At 44.8% G+C, this 22929-nt stretch overlaps 1 protein-coding gene across 4 annotated transcripts in view; it reads right to left on the bottom strand.

Annotated features, from left to right (window-relative positions):
* The window catches only part of LOC126162930 (leukocyte elastase inhibitor-like), a 121228-nt gene extending 99223 nt beyond the window's left edge, over window positions 1-22005 (bottom strand). For 3 of the 4 annotated variants that reach the window (XM_049919752.1, XM_049919751.1, XM_049919750.1), the window contains exon 1: window positions 21929-22005. The gene's annotated coding sequence lies outside the window, so the exon portion shown is untranslated. Of the gene's footprint in view, window positions 1-21841 lie in introns of all 4 variants that reach the window. The other variant, XM_049919753.1, reaches the window with a different exon arrangement.
* Between the last annotated feature and the right edge of the window lie 924 nt (window positions 22006-22929).

The following is a 22929-nucleotide window of genomic DNA, read 5'->3' as shown; positions in this document are numbered from 1 at the left end:
ATGTTTCGGATAGCCCAAAGCAATCACACGATCATCGAAATATTCATTCAGGAAATTAAAGACGTCGGCCGTGCGATGTGGCCGGGCACCATCTTGCATAAACCACGAGGTGTTCGCAGTGTCGTCTAAGGCAGTTTGTACCGCCACAAATTCACGAAGAATGTCCAGATAGCGAGATGCAGTAATCGTTTCGGATCTGAAAAATGGGCCAATGATTCCTTTGGAAGAAATGGCGGCCCAGACCAGTACTTTTTGAGGATGCAGGGACGCTGGGACTGCAACATGGGGCTTTTCGGTTCCCCATATGCGCCAGTTCTGTTTATTGACGAAGCCGTCCAGGTAAAAATAAGCTTCGTCAGTAAACCAAATGCTGCCCACATGCATATCGCCGTCATCAATCCTGTGCACTATATCGTTAGCGAATGTCTCTCGTGCAGCAGTGGTAGCGGCGCTGAGGGGTTGCTGCGTTTGAATTTTGTATGGATAGAGGTGTAAACTCTGGCGCATGAGACGATACGTGTACGTTGGCGTCATTTGGACCGCAGCTGCAACACGGCGAACGGAAACCCGAGGCCGCTGTTGGATCACCTGCTGCACTAGCTGCGCGTTGCCCTCTGTGGTTGCTGTATGCGGTTGCCCTACCTTTCGAGCACGTTCATCCGTCACGTTCCCAGTCCGTTGAAATTTTTCAAACAGATCCTTTATTGTATCGCTTTTCGGTCCTTTGGTTACATTAAACCTCCGTTGAAAACTTCGTCTTGCAACAAACGGTGTATTTCTATCGCTGCTCGTTTAGTTTTTATTGCCGTTTCAAATATACCGGTCATTTTTGAAACACCCTGTATGTTAACAGGCAGAATACGGCGCTGCGGTCGGTAATGTCTACATAAGACAAGAAGTGCCTGGCGGACTTGCTGACGACACAGCACTACACAGGGTGGTCCATTGATAGTGACCGGTCCAAATATCTCACGAAATAAGCACCAAACGAAAAAACTACAAAGAACGAAACTCGTCTAGCTTGAAGGGGGAAACCAGAAGGCGCTGTGGTTGGCCCGCTACATGGCGCTGCCAAAGGTCAAACGGATATCAACTGCCTTTTTTTAAATAGGAACCCCATTTTTTATTATATATTCGTGTAATAAGTAAAGAAATATGAATGTTTTAGTTGGACCACTTTTTTCCGCTTTGTGATAGATGGCGCTGTAATCGTCACAAAGGTATAAGTACATAGTATCACGCAACATTCCGCCAGTGCGGACGGTATTTGATTCGTGATACATTACCCCTGTTAAAAAGGACCGTTTACCAATTGCGGAAAAGGTCTATATCGTGTTGATGTATGGCTATTATGATCAAAATGCCCAACGGGCGTGTGCTATGTATGCTGCTCGATATCCTGGATGACATCATCGAAGTGTTCGGACCGTTCGCCGGATAGAGACGTTATTTAAGGAAACAGGAAGTGTTCAGCCACATGTGAAACGTCAGCCACGACCTGCAACAAATGATGATGCCCAAGTAGGTGTTTTAGCTGCTGTCGCGCTAATCCGCACATCAGTAGCAGACCAGTTGCGCGAGATCGGGAATCTCAAAAACGCCGATGTTGAGAATGCTACATCAACATCGATTGCACCCGTACCATATTTCTATGTACCAGGAATTGCATGGCGACGACTTTGAACGTCGTGTACAGTTCTGCCACTGGGCACAAGAGAAATTACGGGACGATGGCAGATTTTTTGCACGCGTTCTATTTAGCGACGAAGCGTCATTCACCAACAGCGGTAACGTAAACCGGCATAATATGCACTATTGGGCAACGGAAAATCCACGATGTCTGCGACAAGTGGAACATCAGCGACCTTGGCGGGTTAATGTATGGTGCGGCATTATGGGAAGAAGGATAATTGGCCCCATTTTATCGATGGCAATCTAAATAGTGCAATGTATGCTGATTTCCTACGTCATGTGCTACCGATGTTACTACAAGATGTTTCACTGCATGACAGAATGGCGATGTACTTCCAACATGATGGATGTCCAGCACATAGTTCGCGTGCGGTTGAAGCGGTATTGAATAGCACATTTCATGACAGGTGGATTGGTCGTCGAAGCACCATATCATGGCCCGCACGTTCACCGGATCTGACGTCCCCGGATTTCTTTCTGTGGGGAAAGTTGAAGAATATTTGCTATCGTGATCCACCGACAACGCCTGACAACATGCGTCAGCGCATTTTCAATGCATGTGCGAACATTACGGAAGGCGAACTACTCGCTGTTGAGAGGAATGTCGTTACACGTATTGCCAAATGCATTAAGGTTGACGAACATCATTTTGAGCATTTCTTGCATTAATGTGGTATTTACAGGTAATAATGCTGTAACAACATGCGTTCTCAGAAATTATAAGTTCACAAAGCTACATGTATCACATTGGAACAACAGAAATAAAATGTTCTAACGGACCTACGTTCTGTATTTTAATTTAAAAAACCTTCCTGTTACCAACTGTTCGTCTAAAATTGTGAGCCATATGTTTGTGACTATTACAGCGCCATCTGTCACAAAGTGAAAATAGTGGTCCAACTAAAACATTCATATTTCTTTACGTACTACACGAATATGTAAGGAAAATGGGGGTTCCTATTTAAAAAAACCGCAGTTGATATCCGTTTTATCTATGGCAGCGCCATCTGGTTTCCCCCTTCGAGCTAGACAATTATCGCTCTATGTAGTTTTTTCGTTTGACGCTTATTTCGTGAGATATTTGGCCCGGTCACGATCAATGGGCCACCCTGTATACCACTGGCCGTATCAATGACGCCGTCGTCGTCCGCCTCCAGCGACAAGTGATCCCCACAATCACCTGGTGCCGGACAAACAAAATAGCTCTCACTGCCGCCAAAACTACGGCAGTCTATTTCACCAAACGGCGCCCAGTCTGCCTCCACAATATTTCGATTGCAGGCATGCAGTGCCCTGGTCCCCGACGACCACCTCTCAATGGGTCCAGATGGATCATATGTTACTACTCCACTGTCATGCAGAGTATGTCACCAATAAGGGGCAAAGGCTGACCGGGGCTTTGTACCCCCTCTTCCACAGTAGGGAACTTAATCTGCATACCAAGCTCCGCATCTGCCGAGCAGTTCTCCTGCCTGCCCTGACGTATGGCTCAACTGCATGGGCCACGATTAGTGTAACCAGGATGCGGATGTTGCAGCGCCTGCACGACAAGGTTCTTCCGTGGAGACTGCACGCCTTGCCACTCAAGAGAATTGTGTCTCCTCATGACGAAGCGGACCCTGCATGTCAGCAGAGGACTATTCAAGCTGGTGGAGGCTCTGTAAAGCTTTGGGCTTGTGTAGATGGAATGATATGAGGCTCCTGATACGTCTAGATACGACCCTGACTGGTGACTGGTACGTAGGCACCCTGTCTGATCACCTAGATCCATTCATGTCAATTGTGCATTCCGACGGACTTGGGAAATTCCAGCAAGACAATGCGTCACCTCACATTTCCAGAATTGTTACAGAATAGCTCCAGGAACACTCTTCTGCCTTTAAACACTTCCTCTGGCCACCAAACTTCCCACACATGAACGTTATTGAGAATATCTGGGATGGCTTGCAACTTGCTGTTCAGAAGAGATCTCCACCGACTCGTACTCTTACGGATTTATGGAAAGACCTGCAGGATTCATGTGACAGTTCCCTCCAGCGCTACTTAAGACATTAGTTGGGACCATGCCACCTCGTGTTGCAGCGCTTCTGTGTGCTCGTGGGGGCCCTGTGCGATATTATGCAGGTACTTTCCGTCTTCGGGCTACGAGTGGCCTAACGGGACCATCCGACCGCCGTGTCATCCTCAGTAGAGGATGCGGATAGGATGGGCGTGGGGTCAGCACACCGCTCTCCCGGTCATTATGACGGTATTCTTAAACGAAGCCGCTACTATTTGGTCGAGTAGCTCCTCAATTGGCAACACGAGGCTGAGTGCACCCCAAAAAATGGCAACAGCGCATGGCGGCCTGGTTGGTCAACCATCCAAGTGGCGACCGCGCCCGACAGCGCTTAACTTCGGTGATCTCACAGGAACCGGTGTATCCACTGCGGCAATACTGTTGCCATATTAGTTAGGTACACCAGTTTCTTTGGCTCTTCAGTGTCTATTATAGGTACACACAATAGGGGGACTGAGCGATAGTGAAAGACGCAAATAATCTTATTAAACGTAGGTCCCAAGAGCAAAGATTTCCCCCGAGGCCCAACGAGAGCCACAGGCCCTGGCGCCTACGTCACACCAGGTGACACTGCCAAAAGCCAACAGCCATCTCTGGCGGGGAGCACGTGAGAATTTCAGACGAGCTTAATAATTCTTGACTACGAGTTTAAATGCATGTAAACTCTCAGTAGCCCATTGACAAAGTTAGGACCCTGAGTCGTTATCTTTTCAATTAGCTATTGATTTCCCGTTGGCCCCACAGGGCGCCCGTCGTTCGCGAAGTGTGGCGGACAAGCCGACTAGTGTGACGTCACAAGTTCGTTGCAGGGCCCATTTTTCTCGTGGGACCCGGTCTCCCCGACACGATATATTTACTAGTGCAGTCATGTCAGTGATACTTTCCAGTGCGAGTGTAAGAGAGCGATAGTGTGTCTTAGTGTATCTTTGCGTAATTCACAAGAACGTGTACACCTCTCACGCCCCTATAGAGGGCAGATGGCGCTACGACCACTAAGCAGATCGGTAGCGCTCGCGGGGTGAGTCGTGGTGCTGGAGTGAGTTGGCACATTTTCACCGGTGATAGCTATAGCCGCAACATTGGCATACGATTTCATATTGTGGCCGAGTGGGAAAGTCCTGCTGTACGCCTTCTGCTCCCGGTGCGCCTCTTGCAGTCTAGGCATGACTGTTAACTTCAATATGCGCCTTCTACGTCTACATCCATACTCCGCAAGCCACCTGACGGTGTGTGACGGAGGGTACCCTGAGTACCTCTATCGGTTCTCCCTTCTATTCCAGTCTCGTATTGTTCGTGGAAAGAAGGATTGTCGGTATGCTTCTGTGTGGGCTCTAATCTCTCTGATTTTATCCTCATGGTCTCATCGTGAGATATACGTAGGAGGGAGCAATATACCGCTTGACTCTTCGGTGAAGGTATGTTCTCGAAACTTTAACAAAAGCCCGTACCGAGCTACTGAGCGTCTCTGGTGCAGTCTTCCACTGGAGTTTATCTATCATCTCCGTAACGCTTTCGCGATTACTAAATGATCCTGTAACGAAGCGCGCTGCTCTGTTGGATCTTCTCTATCTCTTCTATCACCCCTATTTGGTACGGATCCCACACTGCTGAGCAGTATTCAAGCAGTGGGCGAACAAGCGTACTGTAACCTACATCCTTTGTTTTCGGATTGCATTTCCTTAGGGTTCTTCCAATGAATCTCAGTTTGGCATCTGCTTTACCGACGATCAACTTTATATGATCATTCCATTTTAAATCACTCCTAACGCGTACTCCCAGATAGTTTATGGAATTAACTGCTTCCAGTTGTTGACCTGCTATTTTGTAGCTAAATGATAAGGGATCTTTCCTTCTATGTATTCGCAGCACATTACACTTGTCTACATTGAGATTCAATTGCCATTCCCTGTACCATGCATCAATTCGCTGCAGATCCTCCTGCATTTCAGTACAATTTTCCATTGTTACAACCTCTCGATACACCACAGCATCATCCGCAAAAAGCCTCAGTGAACTTCCGATGTCATCCACAAGGTCATTTATGTATATTGTGAATAGCAACGGTCCTATGACACTCCCCTGTGGCACACCTGATATCACTCTTACTTCGGAAGACTTCTCTCCATTGAGAATGACATGCTGCGTTCTGTTATATAGGAACTCTTCAATCCAATCACACAATTGGTCTGATAGTCCATATGCTCTTACTTTGTTCATTAAACGACTGTGGGGAACTGTATCGAACGCCTTGCGGAAGTCAAGAACTGACCGACACTCAGAATTTGTGATTTTTAGGCGGTGTGAAACGATCTAAATTTACATCTACAGGGTGGTCCATTGATCGAGACCGGGCCAAATATCTCACGAAATAAGCCTCAAACAAAAAACAACAAAGAACGAAACTTGTCTAGCTTGAAGGGGGAAACCAGATGGCGCTATGGTTGGCCCGCTAGATGGCGCTGCCATAGGTCGAACGGATATCAACTGAGTTTTTAAATAGGAATACCCATTTTTATTACATATTCGTGTAGTATGTAAAAAAATACGAGTGTTTTAGTTGCACCACTTTCTTCGCTTTGTGATAGATAGCGCTGTAATAGTCACAAACATGTGGCTCACAATTTTAGACGAACAGTTGGTAACAGGTAGGTTTTTTAAATTAAAATACAGAACGTAGGTACGTTTGAACATTTTATTTGCCCGCATCTCGTGGTCGTGCGGTAGCGTTCTCGCTTCCCACGCTCGGGTTCCCAGGTTCGATTCCCGGCGGGGTCAGGGATTTTCTCTGCCTCGTGATGGCTGGGTGTTGTGTGCTGTCCTTAGGTTAGTTAGGTTTAAGTAGTTCTAAGTTCTAGGGGACTGATGACCATAGATGTTAAGTCCCATAGTGCTCAGAGCCATTTGAACCATTTGAACATTTTATTTCGGTTATTCCAGTGTGATACATGTACCTTTGTGAACTTATCATTTCTGAGAACGCATGCTGTTACAACGCGATTACCTGTGAATACCACATTAATGCAATAAATGCTCAAAATTATGTCCGTCAACCTGAATGCATTTGGAAATACGTGTAACGACATTCCTCTCAACACCGAGTAGTGCGCCTTCCGTAATGTTCGCACATGTATTCACAATGCGTTAACCCTTGTTGTCAGGCGTTGTCGGTGGATCACGATAGCAAATACCCTTCAACTTTCCCCACAGAAAGAGATCCGGGGGCGTCAGATCCGGCGAAAGTGCGTGCTTCGACGACCAGTCCACCTGTCATGAAATATGTTATTCAGTACCACTTCAACCGCACGCGAGCTATGTGCCGGACATCCATCATGTTGGAAAAGTACATCGCCATTCTGTCATGCAGTGAAACATATTGTAGTAACATCGGTAGAACATTACACAGGAAATCAACATACATCGCACCATTTAGATTGCCATCAATAAAATGGGAGTCAATTATCCTTCCTCCCATAATGCCGTACCATACATTAACCTGCCAAGGTCGCTGATGTTCCACTTGTCGCAGCCATCGTGGATTTTCCGTTGCCCAATAGGTCACATTATGCCGGTTTACGTTACCGCTGTTGGTGAATGACGCTTCGTCGCTAAATAGAACGCGTGCAAAAAATCTGCCATCGTCCCGTAATTTCTCTTGTGCCCAGTGGCAGAACTGTAAACGACGTTCGAAGTCGTCGCCATGCAATTCCCGGTGCGTAGAAATATGGTACGGGTGCGGTCGATGTTATGTAGCATTCTCAAAACCGACGTTTCTGAGATTCCCGATTCTCGCTCAGTTTGTCTGCTACTGATGTGCGGATCAGCCGCAACAGTAGCTAAAACACCTACTTGGCAATCATCATTTGTTACAGGTCGTGTTTGACGTTTCACACGTGGCTGAACACTTCCTGTTCCCTTAAACAACGTAACTATCCTGCGAACGGTCCGGACACTTGGATGATGTCCTCCAGGATACCGAGCAGCATACAGAGCACAGTCCCGTTGGGTATTTTGATCACAATAGCCATACATCAACACGATATCGACCTTTTCCGCCATTGGTAAACGGTCCATTTTAAGACGGATAATGTATCACGAATCAAATACCTTACGCACTGACGGAATGTTACGTGATACCACGTACTTATACGTTTCCGACTATGACAGCGCCATCTATCACTAAGCGAAGAAAGTGATCCAAATAAAACATTCATATTTCTTTACGTACTACACGAGTATGTAATAAAGAATGGGGGTTCCTATTTTAAAAAAACGCAGTAGATATCCGTTTGACCTATGGCAGAGCCATCTAGCGGGCCAACCATAGCGCCATCTGGTTTCCTCCTTCAAGCTAGACGAGTTTCGTTCTTTGTAGTTTTTTCATTTGATGCTTATTTCGTGAGATATATGGCCCGGTCGCTATCAATGGACCACCCTTTATATATTAAATTCAGCTTGATTGCAGATTACTGGGCAAGTTATACACGTATGATGAAATTTTGTGAGCAGATATTGATCTAAGTATGTATAACCCATACTTAACAATTTTTATCCTTTTTATCAGCAACATTTCGCGTGGCATAAGACAAGATGCAGAAAAATGGCGTACACTAATTGACACCTGGAGACAAGGGGGGGGGGGGATTGAGGAGAGGGACAGGATAGGCATCTGGTCACGCTCTACCAGTAAGACAGTCAAATCCAAATACACATGCCACACCCGAGAAGAAGTGGGATAAGACAATGGGAGACGAAGAAAAAGAAGTTGTAACTAAAACTTGTTTTCAATATTACTCGTATTTCTGCGTAATTTAGCAAAACACAACTTTAATTTAAAACGGTATTCCGCACTTAGCATGGTTTCATACTGACAGCCCCTTGGTTATAAAGTTCGCACCAGTCAGCAGCTAGGGTTGGTGCCCTGCAGTCGGTAGAGTGTTTGAAGTAAAATGCTGATCAGTAGTAACGCTACAAACATCACGGAGGAAGCTGCAGAAGATTCCAGACTGCAGCATACATTGGGCGACAATTATTAAACACGGCAGTCTAAACCATTAAGTAAACTACTAACTGATTAACCCGGTTGGTGATCCAATGCTCTTGGTTCACGGTTCATATGTCCACTTATAAGCTGCCTATCTAACGCTTTCTAGGGGCAAAAAAAAAAATTGATTTTCAGTACTTCATATAATTGTCGGCTGAATTTAAAAATTTAAAACGCTGTCACAATCTACCCATTAAGAGGCACAATCAGTAATTATAAACGTAGGCTTCCGCGGCCATTGTCACAGTCAATAAAATTGTTCTGTGTTTGTGACGCATTATCAATATGTAAAACTACCGACCTTTCGGTCACTGTTCCAAGTGACCCTGAAGAAGGTCACTTGCATCAGTGACCGAAACGTCGGTAGTTTTACATACTGACAATGCGGTCACAAACACAGAAAAATTTCATTGACTTCAATGAGTAATGTTACGCGTATGGAGACGAGCTAACAGGCCGCCTAGAATTGGTATGAGGTGAATGGGTGTGGGTGAAATCTAGCACGCCCATGGATAGGGACGTGGCACGGCCTGCTCAGCCAGAGCGCCATGGCCGAGCAAGCTGCAGCGAGTCCTCCAGGCGACGCCAGGTCCAAAGGCGTCAGCAAAGGGCCGGATGTAGGTAAATCCCATTACGCGGGATTTGGACAGCTGTCACAATTTTAGAAGAAGGGACGATGCATCAGCATTGGCGGAGTGTCAGACAATTATTTATTGAACATGTTATTACTTCTGCCCCGGCCGCTGTGACCGAGCGGTTCTAGGCGCTTCAGTTCGGAACCGCGCTGCTGCTACGGTCGCAGGTTCGAATCCTGCCTCAGGCATGGATGTGTATGATGTTCTTGGTTTAGTCAGGTTTAAGTAGTTCTAAGTCTAGGGGACTGACGACCTCAGATGTTAAGTCCCACAGTGCTTAGAGCCATTTGAACCATTTTTACTACTTCTGCCAGATATTTATTTAAGTGTTGATTACAATTCCTAATACAAAATCATGGTAATTTACGGTCAACCACATGTGTTAGCTGACACCACTGTTGAAAATAGAACCAAGAGACGCTTCCATCAGGCAGACATAAGATTGCTTAAACGATATAAAATGAGCGCACTTGTGCAAAAATTCTAGGCTATTTATTTATGAACAAAGCTTTTCTAGTAATTATTCTGAATAGTCTGAGTGAGATTTATAATATTTCTTTATTGAAATGTTGTCGCAATGTATTACTTTAGTGTGGGAAGTCGCCAACTTGAGACAAATCATGTCCCTAGGGAACACCATTGGAGTCAAGTGGGATAGGCTTTTTTCGATTGGTTCACTCCAGCGGGCAATTCTGGACACTTTCCGTTTAGATCTTGAAGAAGACACTTTCACGTTTGCGCTGCCTGTGGTAACGAATGGTATATGATCTTGTAGGTAACAGATTCAGGGCGGTGATGCCTGCTACAGGATTCTTAACTTCCGACTGCATTACAAAATTGAGATTAGATTACCTTGTGTGTGTCAATTTGTAAATAATCATGTTTGAACTGTTTTGAGCTGGTGAATTTTTCGTGTATTGTGATCACGAAATGGGCTTACTTTTCACGTGTCTTGGATAGCGTTTGTTAGCTGACACCACTGTTGAAAAGAGAAACATCCTGCTACCATTATCATGACGCTCTCAACGCAACTTTATTGCATTTCATAATGTTGTTTCCTGTTTGTATGTTAACAGTATATTGTAGGACCACTTTCCGTTTATTTGAGATTTTATTTGTTGAATAAACATGATTCGACATTTTGAACAGTTCTCGGATATCCGACCGGGTAGCGTCGCAATTTCTCCACAATATTTCGCAGACGTACACGCTGCCATCTTCAGGTGGTTCCTGACGAATGCTGTGCTGTTCACCTCGCCGCCCTATATATACTAGCCGTTACCCCCTCCACCGTTCCTCTCCTGGTGACTTTGGCGCGGCCGGCGCGGCGGCTACTGGAGTTGGTGGAGGAAGCGGCGCCTGGGTCTGAACTGGGGTCTGCAGTCTTCCTGCTGCCGCCGTCGGTGGAACAGGATGGTGCCCTACCGTTTCTTGACGTCCTGGTGAAACGGAATCCTGACGGCAAGCTGGGACACAGTGTATACAGAAAACCTACACACACTGATTTGTACCTAAATGCCTTCAGCTGCCACCACAGCTCCCAGCGTGAAGGCGTTTTGCGCACACCTGTTCACAGGGCACGATCGATCTGCGATCAGGAGAGCCTTCCAGCAGAACTGCAGCACCTAGAGACAACATTTAGGAAAAATGGGTACAACCAGAAGGAAATAAGAGACGCACTCAGACAGACTGCGCCAAGAGAACACGAAGAAGAAACAGACGAACACAAGTTGTTGTCGTGCATTCCGTTTGTCGGAAACGCCTCACGAAAAATCGGCACAATCCTGGGGAAACACAATGTGAAATGTGTATTCCGACCCCCTGCAAAAACCTTGACTCTACTGGGTTCAGTGAAAGATGACCTAGGCCTTCGAAAACCAGGCGTTTATCAAATTCCCTGCCAGTGCGGAAAATCATACACTGGGGAGACAGTCCGCACTGTAGAAGAGAGGTGCCGCGAACACAAGCGCCATACTGAATTACGCCACGCCACTAAATCAGCCGTGGCTGACCATTGTATAAAGACTGGCCATACTATGGACTACGAAAAAACAAAAATACTCTGTCAATCCTCCTACTTCTGGGACTGCGTTACTAAAGATGCCATTGAAATCCGACTACAGGACGGTCTAATGAATAAAGGCAGCGGCCTCCAACCTAGTCAGGCTTGGAACCCTGCACTCAGCCTGGAGAGAAAGACGCGATCCCAGAGATCGAGGACCGCCCCCGACGGCGGCAGCAGGGAGACTGCAGACCCCAGTTCAGACCCAGGCGCCGCTTTCCCCACCACCTCCAGTAGCCGCCGCGCCGGCCGCACCGAAGACACCAGGAGATGAACGGTGGAGGGGGTAACGGCTAGTATATATAGGGCGCCGAGAGGAGCAACACAGCATTCGTCAGTAACCACCTGAAGATGGCAGCGTGTACGTCTGCCGAAATATTGTGGAGAAATTACGACGCTACCCGGTCGGATACCCGAGAACTGTTCTAATTGGAAATACGCCGGGAAAACTTCAGATCGCATTATTCGACATAATTCACTTTCGTCTACATCAATTACAAACGTTACAATAGAACGCTTTTATCAAGTTATTTATTTTTCTTTTATTTTATATTTCCGCCTTGTTTTATTTATACACAATGACAATGCGTAGACTACTTGACTGGACGATCACACCTACAGATTATGATTTGCAGTGATTATCTGGTGGGCAAAAAAGCAGATATGTGCGACTTGACCCTATGACTAAATTGAGCTGCTCGTTTTAAGCAGAGCCCTACATATCCTAGTTACCTAAAATAGGAGCAACATCAGCTAAAAAGTCGCAACTGGTTTACTTGTATGGAATGCTGGTTAGAGAACAACCACACAGCAGCAGAAAACCCATATGTAACACAGCAAGTCTTATGTCGTCGCTAAACACAGCAACACAAGTGTTACAGTTGGCAACAGTGTACATGTATGTTTTGAGCCAACGTAGCTCATTTCACACGTATTACCCTGACTATATTTTCCATTATCTGAGGTTGAGAGCACTTAACGATTACCAGCAAAGTTTAAGCACAGTTTCAAAACTTTTTTACACTTCTTCTCCTTCACACGCTTAACGTCAAACATTTGACACATTCACTCATTTGCAAAGCAATCAGACGTTTGAAGCTTTTTATAAATGGGCTAATCGGACGTTTACAGGTGAGTTACGAGGCGTGTTTCTTAAGTAAGTACCGTTTTGAAATTAAAAAAAGACATGCTAAGATATCTCAATAATTTTATTTTGACATGAAAGCCTGTACCTTGATCTACGCACTGACGCCATTACAGTCTGATTGTTCCTTGTTTACGTTGTGTACTGAGTGTTTAAGATGCCTCCGATAATCGTGAGTCCCGCCAATTGTGAAGTACGGCCTGTTATAAGATTCCTTAGTGCTAAAGGCCTAAAAGCGATCGATATTCATCGTGAGATCTGTGAAGGTTACGGAGAAAACATTATGAGTGATGAATGGTGAGAAAGTGGGTGAGAGCATTTAAAGATGGCCGCACAAATGTGCATGATGAACAACGTAGTGGGCGTCCTTCGGTCGTTAATGAAAGTTTGGTGCAGGAAGTGGACAATAAGGTGAGAGAAAACAGACGCTCTACGATTTCATCCTTGCGGGATGACTTTGCTTATGTTTCTCTTCGTGTTTTGTGTTGTGTTGGCTGAAGAGCCAACACCGTGTTACTAATGGAGGCCGAAATGCACGCGTTTTAGCTCACGCGGGCTGGCGTGAGGAGGGAAGGACTATACTGACGTGAGGTCTGGAACATGACAAGGAATCAGAATTCAGAAAGCGTACGTAATTAGTTTCATACTTACCTTTAATCCATTAATGATGAACGTCGCTCTTGACGGTACATGATTCACATTATTATCCGTTCAGAATAGTAACTCAATATGGCGCCTTGCTAGATCGTAGCAAATGACGTAGCTGAAGGCTATGCTTAACTGTCGTCTCGGCAAATGAGAGCGTATGTAGACAGTGAACCATCGCTAGCAAAGTCGGCTGTACAACTGCGGCGAGTGCTAAGGAGTGGCGGCGCTCGGTCTGCAATCACTGATAGTGGCGACACGCGGGTCCGACATATACTAACGGACCGCGGCCGATTTAAAGGCTAGCAAGTGTGGTGTCTGGCGGTGACACCACATTTTGTATGGCGTTGTGACCGAGCACTTGAATTACCGAAAATTGTGCGCACGTTGGGTACCGACGGATGTGCACAAAACCAAACGTTTAGACAGTGCCTTGACCTTCCTTGAGCAGTACCACAATGACGGTGATGATTTCTTAAGCCAAATTGTTACGGGTGATGAAACATGGGTGGCCTACGTCACACCAGAATCAAAGCAACAGTCCATGGAAGTTGAGCAACGGCATCGTTTTGCTGCAAGACAATGCCCGTCCGCATGTGGCGAATCAGACCAAAGATCTCATCACATCTTTTCGATGGGAAACTCTAGATCAGCCTCCGTACAGCCCCGATCTTGCGCCCAGTGACTACCATCTGTTCCTGCACTTGAAGAAACACCTGGGCGGTCAGCGTCTTCAAGACGATGACGAAGTCAAAACAATGGTGATGCAGTGGTTAACAAGTCAGGCGGCAGACTTCTGTGAGGAGGGTATTCAAAAACTGGTACAGCGTTTTACAAGTGCCTCAATATTGACGGAATTATGTAGAAAAGAAGATTAAGGTACAGGCTTTCATGTAAAAATAAAATTATTGAGATATCTTAGCATTTTTTCACGTTAATACGTGGCGTGTTTTTTAAGTAAGTACCGTTTTGAAATTAAAAAATTTCAAAACGGTACTTACTTAAAAAACACGCCACGTAATAACGTGAAAAAAGTGGACATACTGATGACCATTGTCTTCGGCTGGAAGAAAATAAAATATAAAGTGACCATATTACTAGGAGTCGAAGCTGGGACCTATTTTGTAGCGGCTCACTTCTCGGAATACGTCAATGCACTGTATACGTCTAAATGAATAATAAGCCAGAAATGTTAATACACTGACGGAAAGAAACGCAACATCAGAAAATAATTAATGTACAGTAATGAAATTTTGGGAATAAATTTGTCTAGGTAACATATTTACGATAAATGATTAACATTGCAGTGTAAGCACGAGACAAGCCATAGCAGATATGAGATGATGGTACATTATAAACTGGTATAACCAGGAGACTGTTGAACGCAAGCATGGAAATGTGCATCCATTGTGCTGTACAGGTGCCAGATGTCAGCTTGTGGGCTGGAGTTCCATGTCTGCTGCATTTGATGGGTCAATATAGCGACGGTTAATGCTGATTGTGAATGACGCTGGAGTTCACGTCCGATGACGTCCTATATGTGCTTGATCAGAGACAGACCTGTTGATAGAGTAGACCAAGACAACATGTCGACACTCTGTATGAAATGGTGGTTTACAACAAGCATTATCCTGTTGGAAAACACCGCCTGGAATGTTATACTTGAATCGCATCATGGCAGGTCGAGTCACCAGATTTATGCACAGATTTACTGTCAGGGTGCATGGGATAACCGCGAGAGTGCTCCTGCTGTGATACGAAATTGCATCCCAGACCATAACTCCAGTGTGTCTAGCATGCAGACAGGTTAGTTGCTCTCCCTCAATTGGCCTCCTAACAAACACACGGCCATCACTGGCACCGAGGCAGAACCAGAATCCACCAGAAAATATAACAGACCTCCACCCTGCCGTCCAATGAGCTCTCACTTGACACCATTGAAGTCGCAAATGGCGGTGACTTGTGGTGAGTGAAATGCACACTACAGGGCGTCTGGCTCCGAGCTGTCCTTGAAGTAACCGATTCATAACAGTTCGTTTAATCACTGTAGTGCTAATTGGTGCTCAAACTGCTGCAACAGATGCAGGACGATGCGCCAGAGCCGTACACTGAAGACGATGATCTTCTCTGTCGGTAGTGCCTGGTCTTCTTGCGACCGTACATTTTCTTGACTACTGCTGCCAGCAGTCTTGTACAGTACATCTACATCTACATACATACTCCGCAATCCACCATATGGTGCGTGGCGGAGGGTACCTCGTACCACACTAGCATCTTCTCTCCCTGTTCCACTTCCAAACAGAACGAGGGAAAAATGACTGCCTGTATGCCTCTGTACGACCCCTAATCTCTCTTATCTTATCTTATCTTTGTGGTCTTTCCGCGAAATATAAGTTGGCGGCAGTAAAATTGTACTGCAGTCAGCCTCAAATGCTGGTTCTCTAAATTTCCTCAGTAGCGATTCACGAAAAGAACGTCTCCTTTCCTCCAGAGACTCTCACCAGAGTTCCTGAAGCATTTCCGTAACACTCGCGTGATGATCAAACCTACCAGTAACAAATCTAGCAGCCCGCCTCTGAATTGCTTCTATGTCCTCCCTCAATCCGACCTGATAGGGATCCCAAACGCTCGAGCAGTACTCGAGAATAGGTCGTATTAGTGTTTTATAAGCGGTCTCCTCTTCAGATGAACCACATCTTCGCAAAATTCTACCAATGAACCGAAGACGACTATCCGCCTTCCCCACAACTGCCATTACATGCTTGTCCCACTTCATATCTCTCTGCAAATATTTAATCGACGTGACCGTGTCAAGCGCTACACTACTAATGGAGTATTCAAACATTACGGGATTCTTTTTTCCTATTCATCTGCATTAATTTACATTTATCTATATTTAGAGTTAGCTGCCATTCTTTACACCAATCACAAATCCTGTCCAAGTCATCTTGTATCCTCCTACAGTCACTCAACGACGACACCTTCCTGTACACCACAGCATCATCAGCAAACAGCTGCACATTGCTATCCTCCCTATCCAAAAGATCATTTATGTAGATAGAAAACAACAGCGGGCCCACCACACTTTCCTGGGGCACTCCAGATGATACCCTCACCTCCGAAGAACATTCACCATCGAGGACAACGTAGGTACACTCCTGCCAAGTCTTTTTGCAATATCGCAGAAGGAACATCCAGCGTCTTGTAACCCTACTACATGACCTCGTTCAAACTCAGTGAGGTGTTGGTAGTGGCTCCTTTGTCGCCGTAATGGCATTCTTGACTAACAACAACTCACCATGTCCAATCTCAGAGGTAACTAAGGCTCACGATCGTTACAGAGTGTACGTAAAGCAAACTTGATCTGCGCTACTAACACTACCCTTAAGCCACTGGCGCGAGTTCAGAGTAGACATCATCTTTCAGATGTAGAAACACGCCTAACAACTTTCATTTATGTCAGATAACTCCTCCTTGGCGCTGCGATTTTTTCCATCAGTGTATAAAAAAGATAATCTGAAACATAGGCACATTATTGGTTTGTTATTGTATAACTGCACTACACTTAAATCTTAAAAGTTACTTAACAGGACACAAGACTTGCTTAGGTAACTACGAGCCATGCTGCGGCTCGCGTTGGGGCTGTTGTAGGTTTCCGTCCTTGTTGGAGCACACTGTATCATTCAGTTGACATGGTTGCGGTTGTTTGTATTCTTCTTGTGTCGACTGGCGCCACTTGGTTTGGCAAGCGTTGCCTGTCCGCTAGTGGCAGCAGCGGGGTTATCAATATGTAGTAAGTGTGATCCTGTCTTTGGGGTGACGTCGTTGTTCTTCCGGGTCGTGTGAATAGGCAGTTCGGTTGTGGACTCCGGAGGAGCCAAGAGGGCAATGCGATAACACGCCGGGACTGCTGGTGGCACGCATGGACTGTCAGATGGAAGGGCTGTGGTCGCGAGGGTACACGACCTAGTCGTCAACCGGATCCAACAGGCTTTAAGTTAAGTGGATTTTAATCCTAGCAGTGAAACCTCCTCCACTGCGAGATCTCGCGATTCTCCAGTGACTTGGCTTCGTGTTGCTGCTCGCAGTGTCGCCGAGACGAAGAGCAGCGAGTGGAGTCCTTGGGGAAAGGCGGATCTAATTAGCTTTCCTCGGCCTCTTGTTACTAATTGCTGCATTCTAAGTGTTACTATCTGTTAAGTTCAACCAGTGGTATTTTTCCTGCCTGGTGGCCGCTAACGCCCCAGTGACCTGCCTTGCAACTTAGAGTATGTGACGGCTGGGTACGTTTCCTCGCCTTGCCGCTACTGTCAGGAAAGGAGTGTAGTTTTGACAGTTTCCTTGATTTGTAGGGCGGTTGGTGTTTCTTCTACTCTGGTAGTAGAGGTTCGTTTCTCCTTTCGGACGCTCTAAACACAGCATTCTGAGGATGTAGTGCTGACCGATGGTTCCGGCTTTGGCGTGGTGTTCCATCATTGCATTGGTTATCGGACGTTAGGTAGCTTCAGCAGATTATGATTAGTCATTCGTTAGAGTGCCACTACTCTGAGTTACCACCTTGTGAAGTGAATGCAACTGTTGGCTGCCTTTCTCATCACTCGCGAAAGTGTTTTTGGCCTGACCTACTCAGAGGTCGGTTAGTGGAGCACCGTCTGTGACTGGCCCTTGTGTTTTATTATTGTGTTATTATTTTATTATTGCATTACCAAGTTACCACCATTTGTATCACGTATTTGGTGATGAGTTGCTTGTTGTTTTGAATTAATCTTGTTATTATATTTGCTGTTTTATTGTGTGTTTCTGAATTTTTTTAAATGTAATTGCTATTCTTGGCGTTACAGCGAGTTTAAACGGTTGTGCTACCAAGTTTACTATCATTTTGTCTCACCTGTTTGGTGATCAGTTGCTTGTCCTTTAGAATTAACTTTTCCTATTGCCTTGCTGTTTGACAGTATGTTTGTTAAATTTTTTTTTTAAATAATTGCCATTCTTGGCGTTAAAGGCCTTCAGCCGTCACTGTCGCTACTTGTCTTAAAATTCTAACGTGTCAATCGTATTTTTAGCAGTAACCTTTAAGACTTTGGTGATTTGTTTCCAATATTTTAATAACTGTAGTTTGAAAGTTGCAACAAGTGAATCAATTCTTAATTTATTGCCATTAAGGCCTTCAGCCGTGAAACAATTCTTAATTTATTGCCATTAAGGCCTTCAGTAGTGAGTGTCGTTACTTGTCTTAAGATTTTAATTTGGAAATTGTATTTTTGCAGCGAGATTTAAGGCCTTCGTTACTTGTCTTTTATATTTTAATAACTGTAATTGTAAGTTGCAGCAAGTTTAATCAATCCTTAATTTATTGTCATTAATGCCTTCAGCCGTCAAACAATTCTTAAATTATTGCCATTATTTTAATTTGTTGTTGATTTTAAGTACATTGTTTGTGATTAAAAGAAAAGTCAACTAATAGTAACTGATTACGGCCCCGTCCACGATCGTAACCGAATCCTGCCTTCCTTGACCACCAGGTCTCAAACTACACACAGCCTTTAACTCTCAGCTGTTCATGCCCTATAATCATGTGATGAGTGAATTTTATTTAGCAGATCTTTGCCTCACTTTATGTCGAAGAAGTCACAGAATTCCGAACAACTGCTTTACAAACTGACTTTCACGATCAGTGTTGCTTTCAAAGTCTCTACTTTCATTTGGTTTCCTCAGATGCAGATATCGTAGTCATCAGAAGAAAAGACATGCTCTAGTGCAGAGTTTTTACTGGGAAAACGTAACACAAATTCCATTTCTCTACTTTCTGAGGTTTGAACTTCGAATTGAATGCATCATCAAGTAGGCCGTGTGAACGCTTTTCATAATGTGGTGCGACACGGTATGTTAGATTAGGTATACGATATTGAAATAAAGTACAGATACTTTTACGGTGCTACAAATGTAAAAAGTTAAACCTTTAAACCTCACATAACTAAGAATTGAGTTTTCTTTCTAAAAACCAGAACATTTAGGCATCTTGACACAACCTGATGTAGACAAGGAGTGTAGACCTGGTGTATGGCTAAAATATCTGGCTCTAGTCAATTAAAGGAAAAATCGTAATAGATCTATTAATAAAAACTGTGCCAACATTTTGCGTAGGTCCCGAGTTCGAGTCTCGGTCCGGCACACAGTTTTAGTCTGCCAGGAAGTTTCATATTAGCGCACGCACCGCTGCAGAATGAAAATTTGTTCTGGAAACGTTCTTACTTATTTGTAAGCCTCTGTCAGTCAAACGAAACAGCCAGTTTTTTTTTAACAATTACCGGTAGAATAAACATAAATCACAACAATGATTCACCACAACACACTAAACTACAAACGTACTAACATGTTTTGAAACATGGTGTTACATTAATAATGAAAATTCGTGGAGTTCCTTTGCACTGATTTTTTTTCATGGGTTGATATTGGAATGATGGGAGATCATTAATTCATTTATAAACCATGTTTAAATACGAAGCTTATGTTTTTTAAATGCTGTAATTTCAGTGAAGTAAGACAGATACTGAAGTGGGGGAAGCGTTTTCTGAAGTTTGCTGTACAAGTATTCCTGCTCATTTCTGTACTTTTCGCATGTCAAAATGACGTGACTGAGATTGGCTGCTTGTAAAGCTTTCGCAGGATAATACAAGGAGAATACAGACCGCCTTTAGCTTTTATCCTATGGAGGTGGCTTGAATAACACGCACGTCGCAGGAGCGTCCTATTGATCGTTGTAGTAAGTCTTGGAAACTGCCTTTCGTAACATTATATTTAACTAAAGCATCCACCGTTTCGTTATGCTGGGTCCCACAGTGAGCCTTTATGCATATTAACGTCTTGCTGCTTAGCTTTGGTAATCCAAATTACATTCAAAAGAACTATTACACGTTAACGTATTTGCTTGAGTCCACTTGCAGCGAAACGCCAATTTTTGTAAGGCACTTCTACTTAGCACAGCAAAGTTTTAAACTTTTGAAATTCCATGTTTTATAGCTGCCTTGGTTGCCTGCCCCCTTAGCTGTGTATATAGAGAGGCTTACTGAAGAGGGGAATCTATTTTGTACGTTTCTGGGCGGTAGTGATTTCACTGGTGCAGTTATCGCTGAATTTATGTCAGGTTTCTGAGAGCTTAAGATGTATTCATACTGAAGAACTGGATGATAATAAACTTGTAAAGCAACCAGTTATAATGTAAGATATATCACCAAGCCTTCTATTTAGTAGATGTCCGCCGCTTGTGGTCTCGCTGTAGCATTCTCGCTTCCCGAGCACGGGGTCACGGGTTCGATTACCGACGGGGTCAGGGATTTTGACCTGCCTCGAGGTGACTGGGTGTTGCTGTGTCGTCTTCATCATCATCATTCATACCCATTACGGTCGGAGGAAGGCAATGGCAAACCACCTCCACTAGGACCTTGCCTAGTACAGCGGTGAGGGTCTCCCGCATCGTTCCCCTATGCAGTGTGAAGGAGTATGGGACTTCATCATCATCTAACTAGTAGATGTACTCGAGATGTTTATCTTCTGTTCGTCTCCTCTTATGTGTTTGACAGATTCCTAATTATTACAAGCACAGAAAGATCTAATCGCTGTTATCAGCCAATGACAGATGTTAAAACACTCCACAAGCACGGCATCAATCGGTAAGGAATTTTTCGTTGTCGACGTTTCGACCTTGGAGCCGCCACCTCTCAATCAGGCAGCTTTTCGGCACCACGAGCAAGGAAAACTCCCTGGCCGTACAGGGAATTGAACCTAGCCCCCCACATTAGGGTCTGTCGCGTTCACCACTCTGCTAGAGAGGCCGACCATTGCACTGAGACATAACTTAATTTCTCTCAGCTGCATTATGTATATTCCGCGTTAAATATATCGAGAAAACGAGTGATTCGGCTATCCGCAAAGAGGAGATAGAGGAAGAAGAGAAACTCGCCTGCATTCCTAACACTGGGCTCACTTCAGACGCGAGAATGCAGTTTGCCACACAGCTTGTTTTGGCAAAGTTGAAAGTGTTATTTACAAAGGAGATTTATGCAAAACGCGTGTAGTACTTGTGATTCTCAGTAACTCATGAGATCGCAGATTAGAAAGGATTAGCAAAGCTAAACTAGGTATTCGTAAAGCACAGGCACGAAATATTTCCACACAACAAATTAAGTTTAGATATAAAGTGATTCGTTAACTCACTAACTAATTTCATATTAACATAATTTAGTTGCAGATGAGAAGCTACTACGACCACATACTATACAGAGGGTCCTGCATAACTGTACAATGTGAATCTAACATTAAGACAACAACAAACAAAATCAGTTTTAGACCTAATTTTCGTAGATTACTCGTCACTTGAACATCTCCACATTTCAGAGATTTGAATAAAGAAATGCCACTGACGATGGCACAAAGATGCTGAAACGTGTTTCGGTCTATATGAAAAACAGGTGTTTTGCATGATAAGTAGACTCGAAATCCAACAAATACTGCTCGGACTTTATCGTGCAGGTGACACGGGATATCAACAGTTTAACTGACTTACCTTCACGCCATGGTGCGCAATGCCCGTGTGGTTAACTAGTAGCACTGCGGTGCTACGTAGCTATCAGCAATCGATAAGATTACTTACAAGAGAGGATACAGCGAAGCGGGAGACACCTCTCGGCACGAGCTGCGACTAACTGCCGTGGTGGTCTTCCCCGCAGAGTATATACCTGCTATTTTCGACGCCGGGAAGCTCTGACGTCATCTTGTAGCGCGAAACCCATTACCGCATTATTTTCCTCGCATCGCTGCCGACGTCCTCTCTGCGCATGCAGTCAAGGTCACTTTCTGCAGTTGACAGCTCTGTAGCAATGTCCTACGACACGATTCCCAAAACTGTTTCTATGTTGCTGACTGCTGCAAGGAAAGCGTGAGTGTGTTAACCAAAGAGAAATGTCTGAATAAGGTGCGAGTGGCTACGGTGAAACGAGAGAGAAGACGGACTAGCTTCACGTAGAACATTGTTACTGGTGACGTGCTAACAACCTGTCAAACTAATCTTACGGCAACTTACCATCTAGGGCAGGGCTTCCCAACGTGTGGTCCGCGGACCCCTTAGGGGTCCGCCGGCTCTTTATAGGGGGTCTGCGGCCACCTTTCACCAAATCGTGTAAAATAATAAGTAGAATTATTGAATAAAAGTGTGAAAATAAAATTCATCACTTTTTTTCGTGTGAAAAACATGTGTACTTTTACATCAGGTCGTATTCCCAAGCAGCCTTTGCGGTTCCCAAGTGAGAACGCATACACAGATTAGTGCCGGAGAATGCGGCTTCTCTGATCGACTGTTTCGCAACAATATGGGGCTCGTTTGTGCGCCGGATCACGGCGCTAGATGCGCTGAAACTTTTTACGCAGGCGCGGAGCGAGCTTTGTAGACCAATCACAGCGCTCGCTGGCACGTGTGCGGCCCCGGGCCTCATTAAATCTTAAACTTGCTTTGTCAGTGCACTACCTATTTGATAAATCGATTTCTGACCTGTTTATTGCTTCTAACATGGATCGGTGGCTGAAGTCAGAATCATTGAAGAAGGGTGCAGTTTCTCCATCGCCTCCCCAACAAGGGAAGTTTCCAGTTGAAATGAA

The sequence above is a fragment of the Schistocerca cancellata genome, chromosome 2 (assembly GCF_023864275.1).
Source record: "Schistocerca cancellata isolate TAMUIC-IGC-003103 chromosome 2, iqSchCanc2.1, whole genome shotgun sequence".
NCBI lineage: Eukaryota > Metazoa > Arthropoda > Insecta > Orthoptera > Acrididae > Schistocerca > Schistocerca cancellata.
Note: the sequence above shows the minus strand (reverse complement) of the source record. Positions and strands in the feature narration are given on the sequence as shown.